This window comes from Oncorhynchus keta, unplaced genomic scaffold, assembly GCF_023373465.1.
Source record: "Oncorhynchus keta strain PuntledgeMale-10-30-2019 unplaced genomic scaffold, Oket_V2 Un_contig_777_pilon_pilon, whole genome shotgun sequence".
NCBI classification, from domain to species: Eukaryota; Metazoa; Chordata; class Actinopteri; order Salmoniformes; family Salmonidae; genus Oncorhynchus; species Oncorhynchus keta.
In genome coordinates this window covers 342961-349508 of record NW_026289673.1, presented here as the reverse complement: position 1 = coordinate 349508, position 6548 = coordinate 342961, and the positions used below count along the sequence as shown (strand labels likewise).

The window sequence follows — 6548 nt, the reverse complement described above, 5'->3', positions numbered from 1 at the left end:
TGTTTCTCAAGCAATATGTTGTTAGGACTTAGTGGTCTGAGTGGGAAGGGGAAAACCTGAAAACTATCTGTTATTGGCAGAGGTTTGGAACTGTCTTTGTTATTGGTCTATTAACTAATTTACCACCTGAAGATGTCACCATGGAGCCGAAACTTCACCCAGGCAAAACCTGCTGATTATAGAAGGTCCTGTGGAGATTGTATTTTCAACCACCAACAATCAGGAAATAACACTGATCACATTTTATCACTCTTTTACGGTGTTAGTTTCATCTGCTGTTGTTGTACAATATCATACAAAATACAGAAAAAATGAATTTGGACTGCGTTTAGAGAAGAGGTGCAATGATCAGCGAGCTAATAATTGTAGCTTTCTAACCAGCAGAGGTCATTAAACGTCCATATCAGAGCTATCGATGCTTTAGTATAGTAGTGCGATTGCTTTTGTCTGTCTGATTGCTGTGAATGGACCACTGGCTGACGTTGGACTCAAAATCTATGTAAAAATTCCCTGCCATACTACAAATTCAGCAATGCAGTCTTTAGAAGGTAATCTGTATTCGTTCATTTTGATAAATTCTGAGCCAAACACTTATCGACATGTGGCTGGTACAGTCTGAATGTGGTTGCTTATTTTCAGCTGACAGGTAGCTTGCAAGGAAGCTAGCTAGGTGGGTAAACTAGCTGAACCTGTTTGTTGTTGTGATTATCTGTTAGTTATAACAAGTCATGCAATGTATTGCTCAGTTTTGTGCTGGAATAAACTGAAAGAACTTGCAAGCCAGACGATTTGATAGCGTTGTTGTTTTGGAGTGTTCTCAATGTGTCCCCTTGGCCTTGCCTTAGGCTAGTCCTGTGAATGCCAACGATACTGTAAATAAGACCTATTTTGAGTTTGCACCCACACCAAGGCTTAGCTGGCTAGCTACTGCTGTAGTATAAATGCTACAACAATCTTTATTAAGATTTGTCAGTTTGGACCAGTCAGTCAGCTCATAATCTGTAACCTATTTTGTCAACAGGAGAGAATCAACACCTGTGGATGTCACAAGTCATTGATTTGGTGTCCAGCTAGAGCTAGCTACAGCTATGTCTGTGACCTCTCTCCTGCGAAGTGCCATGAGGTAAATAACCCACTATAGTACTTACATTATCATACTTACATCATCACCTGCACTCAGAATGGATTTTGTGAAAAGGACCACTGTTGTTAGTGATGTAATGCATAGTTTCCAAAACTTGGTCCTGGGCCCCCTGGGTGCATGTTTTGGTTTTGCCCAGGCACTAAATAGCTGATTCAAATAACCAACTCATCATCAAGATCGTACCATTTTAATCAGCTGTGTGGTGCCTGGGCAGAAAGCAAAAGGTGCACTGGGGGGCTGGAGTTTGGGAGACCCTGATGTAATGCACAGCAGGCTCCCTTTGGACTTCATAGTGATCATAGTGACAACCCTTTATCCTCCCTCTGGTCCATGTTGTTTTTCAGAGTGGGGAACAGACGTGTCGAGCACATTTGGTCCATCAGAGAGCTCTTTCAGGGGCAGATGCTATCAATGCACTGAGACCTTTCTACTTTGCAGTGCACCCAGACTTCTTTGGCCAGCATCCCAGGGAAAGGGTGAATGATTATGTCCTGTCGTAGGCCAAAAGAGCAATAATGTCCATGTATCATAGAATTATGTCGTAGGGCAATTCCACGGCAATTTCCTTTCAACATTTGACAAAAACACATTTACTTGAAAACAGTGTAGATGCAGCATAAACCGTCACTCTGTTACCAAACTTTGTATTATTCAAGTAAATGTGTTTTTGTACATTTTCAGTGGTATTTGTTAAAAGTAGTCCTTGTGCATAGAGTTGTATGGTTTGTTTAACTTTGTATTCATTGTTTTTCGTTTAACATTTTAAAGTGAAAAATATGAGCCTCATCATTCTGTTATCGTGGAATTGCCAATCAAAACGTCCTTTGTGTAATTCTCTTCAGGAAGTGAATGAAAATTCCCTCAAGAGACTCAATGGTTATTTGGAAAACCTTCAGAAACCGGGGACCCGCTCAGTCCAACCAACAAAGCTCACCTTTTATGTCAGGGAAATAAAGGAGAAGGAAGACATTCAGGAGGATGTCCTTCCTCCTGGTAATGTCCTTTTTATCCTGCTTAAAATGTAGACTATACAGTATTGGTGTTTCTTGATAATTTGTTTTTTTCATACCGTTTCCTCTGAGAGAGTGAGTATTATGCATGGATGCATTCCAAATGACACCCTATGTACCCTGGCTAAACGTAGTGCACTATATAGAGAACATGCTGCCATTTGCAATTTAGATATTTTTTTGTGACTGACTATGTTTGTAATACATTTGACCACATTTCCCAGGGTTCCGTTCGGTCAGCTTCACTCTGCAGACCAAGGATGTCCTGACCACCGTAATGGACGTGCTGAAGTCCTGCAGTCTGTCCACAGAGCACATGAAGGGACTGAAGGCCAGCTCAGAGTCACCCAAGAGCCAGCAGCCAGTGGCTGGGCATGGGAACCCTTTCTACAGGCCCATCAAATGGGACAAAAGCTACTACAGCTTCACTGGCTTCAGAGACCCAGAGCAGGAGCTGAAGCAGGCCAAGAAAGTAGAGCCCACACTAAGGTACTGTATAATGACTACCTAGCCAACGGTAACTTCTTATGTATGTAGAATGACATAGACATTAGCATTGCTTTAGCTTGATCACTTTTTAACTGTCAACTCAAATTCACAGATGCATTCCGAAGACGGGTTTAAATAGAAACAAATGATCTTGCTGTCTTTGTCACTGCCTGTGTACTTGAGTTCCTCTGGTTGGCTCATTCCACTCACGCCTTGAGAGAAGTGACATGCTCTACAAGCGAGCCATTGGTCTGTCTGAAGAGTTGTCTCTCTGCTGCAGCTTGTGGCTGAGAAACCATGAGAAGGAGGCTACGAAGAAGCAGAACGCCAGTGTCCTCGACGGGAGGAGCTGAAGAGACTCAAGAAGGAATTGTGTCAGAAATTTGCCTTGGAAGATATTAGGTAATCATCAACACTCTGAACAACAGCTGTTCCATTCTAATAGAAGAAGAAAACATTGGTGAGTTTCATTAAGTGCACCAACTCCCATGCAGATAGAAAATGGTGCAGAGATGCACAAATCAAAATGTCACATGCGCCGAATACAACATGACTGATGCACAGTGCTGGTCCTATGAAGTAAAGTGCATAGACCCTTCAGCTTCATAGGGTGCATGTTTGAGTGAGTTACTGTTTGACTGGGTTCTACTGGCCTGCGGTACAACAGAAGGTGGTCAATGTCTTTCCAAAGTAACGTATTATCAATGTTCTGGAGCCTCCTGTTGTTACATCATGACTGGGGATCTCTGCTCTCACTTGAACACCTGATCTGAGGACAATACCTCCTCCCTCCTGCAGGTGGCAGCGCTCCTGGGGAGTGACTCACAGATGCTGTCAGCTCCAGAGTCTGAGCCGTCTCTCCCAGCAGAACCCTGAGGCTGTGCTCAACCTGCGAGGTATACACACCTGGAAGAGAGTCAATAAGGGTCTTTGTCTTAAGAGTGGGCTTGAATTGTTCTATTCTGTTGACATTTTGAAAGATGTCCTGACTCACAGAGAATGATGAGTGAATTAAAATGATGTATGGTAAATTACTTAATGCATTCCTTATTTTCTTTTAGGACACACTATAATATTCACTGACCAATCAGGGATGAATGCCTCAGGTCATGTGATGCTGGGAACAATGGATGTTCATCACCAATGGACAAAAGTATGGCACATGTTACATTTCAGCTGGAAAAGTTACCAGTCTTTTTTTTATTCTCCTGTTGTTCATGTTCCGTGTTTGTCTGTGTGTACATGTGTCCTAGCTGTTTGTGAGTCTCCCCAGCTACCGTACCCTGCTCCAGCAGACAGAGTGGCTGAAGGAGAGGATCAGCCATGTGTTGGGAGGTATTCAGGTAATTAACGTAGAGAGACTGGGACCTGTACAGCCTATAGAGGAACACTGCAGCATCCTCAACACCTTCCATAAGAGACTACTGGCCCGACGCCTAGCCCTGCATCCCAGGAGCCTGCAAGGTCTGGCCATGACCCTGGAGAAGTAAGAGACTCTTCCCTATCCACCCACACCACAGACCATGTACCTGACTGTCTACCAGTGGGCCAAAATACTCTGTTTATGTAGCATATTCCTGTTCAAGGGTGTGATTTTGATGCTACTGTAATACCAGTCTGTAGAGTGGGGGTCCCGAATTACACTGAGCAAAAATATAAACCAAACATGCAATAATTTCAATGGTTTTACTGAGTTCATATCAGGAAATCAGTCAATTGAAATAAATGTATTAGGCCCTAATCTATGGATTTCACATGACTGGGCAGGGGCACAGTCATGTGGGGGCCTGGGAGGGCATAGGCCTACTCACTAGGGAGCCAGGCCCACCCACTGGAGTACCAGGCCCAGCCAATCAGAATTAGTTTTTCCCTGCAAAAGGGCTTTATTACAGACAAAAATACTCCAGTTTCATCAGCTGTCCAGGTGGATGGTGCATGTGAAGATGCCGGATGTGGAGGTCCTGGGCTGGTGTGGTTACACGTGGTCTGTGGTGGTGAGGCCAGTTGGACATACTGCTAAAACGACATTAGCGGTTTATGGTAGAGAAATTAACATGAAATTATCTTGCAACACCTCTGGTGGACATTCCTGCAGACAGCATGCCAATTGCATGCTCCCTCAACTTGAGACATCTGTGCCATTGTGTTGTGACAAAACTGCACATTTGATTGTCCCCAGCACAAGGTGCACTTGTGTAATGATCATGCTGTTTAATCAGTTTCTTAATATGCTACACCTGTCAGGTGGATGGATTGTAAACAAACAAATGTGTGCACAACATTTTAGAGAAATAAGCTTTTTGTTCATATGGAACATTTTCTGGAATCTTACTTCATCTCCTGAAACATGGGGCCAACACTTTGCATGTTGCTTTTACATTTTTGTTCAGTATACATTTAGCCGTGGGACGACTTTTCCTGATGGCCGGGGGGCCGGAATATAGTTATAAATCATTTGGGTCCCAAACAGAAAGAGTATTTCACAAAAGCAGAATAATTTCAAACCTTGATTAGATTGGGATAGGATCACATAAGCCTTGCTATTTATGTGTGGGAATACTTGGGAAGAGATTTCTTAATTTAAAATCACTTTGAGATTTTTTTTGTTGTGATTTTAGTATTTTATGTCCAACAACAACAATCCCCAAAACTTTTTTATTATTATTGATTTATTTTGCTCAGAACTTGGAGGGCCAAATGAAATCACCGGCGGGCTGCCTAGAGGGGACCCTGGTGTAGAGGCATGTGAGAGATTCCCCGACCACTGATGATGTACCTGTGGTGTTTTGTCCCAGTGATCGCTCCAGCCCCAGCCTGCATGAGATGGGTCACTTCATCATCCCAGCCACCTGTGAGCCCAGCAGACTACAGACTTTCCTCCAGAGCATGGCCTGGGAGGCCCGACAACGAATCAAACACAGGAACCAGTGAGTGTCTGTCAACCTTGTCTTCCTGCCCTCCTACGTCTGTGTACGTTGTTGTATTGATTATCCCTCGGTATGTGTGTGGCTAGGCGTGCTCTGTGTGTGACCCTGACCTGTGTGCGTCCCCAGGCTGCAGAAGGAGGAGGAGGAGGTACTGCTCCACTGCCTGGAGGCTCTGGCCCTGAGGAATCTGTCCAAGGAGCCCAGTGTCAGACACAACCAGATGATCCCCTGCTGCAGGCGGTTGCTGGAGGAACGCTCCCCCTCATGGAGGGCCTCCGGGTGGAGGTCTCCCACTTCTACTCTGTCATGCAGGACGGGGACTTGTGCATCCCCTGGGACTGGCAGGGCTGAGGGGACAGGGACAGGGGACAGGGGACATGCTGCAGCACGCCTGGTTGAACCAGACTCAATGCTATTCTCACATGTCTACCACCAAGCTACACTGCAGCTGCCACACAGAGAAACAAACCGACCGACTCTCACAAGGTCAATCACGTTATCCTTCTACTGGAGAGGCCAGATAAACAGACATACTCTTTTCACACTATTGTGCTGAACCAGGGCCCGGTTTCCAAAGAGCATCTTAAGGCTGAGTTCATAGTTAGAACCTTGGTAGGAGCATTGTTAAATCTCTGAACTGTTTTCCAAAGCCATCCTTACTAAAGTTGCACTTAAACGCTTGTTATTTACCACCTGCCTCAGATCACTCCTAGAACTGCTAGTGTTATTTTTCCTTCCACTAAACATAGACTCAAGATGCTTCTCTGTCTCTCTGTGAGCACCGATAACTTCACAACGATGTGGACTGCAAATATACAGTGCCTTGCGAAAGTATTCGGCCCCCTTGAACTTTGAGACCTTTTGCCACATTTCAGGCTTCAAACATAAAGATATAAAACTGTATTTTTTTGTGAAGAATCAACAACAAGTGGGACACAATCATGAAGTGGAACGACATTTATTGGATATTTCAAACTT

General features: G+C 44.3%; 1 pseudogene; it reads left to right on the top strand.

The window, feature by feature from the left end:
- The first annotated feature begins 599 nt into the window (after window positions 1-599).
- LOC127926539 (T-cell activation inhibitor, mitochondrial-like) lies at window positions 600-5986 on the top strand (annotated as a pseudogene).
- The last annotated feature ends 562 nt before the right edge of the window (window positions 5987-6548 follow it).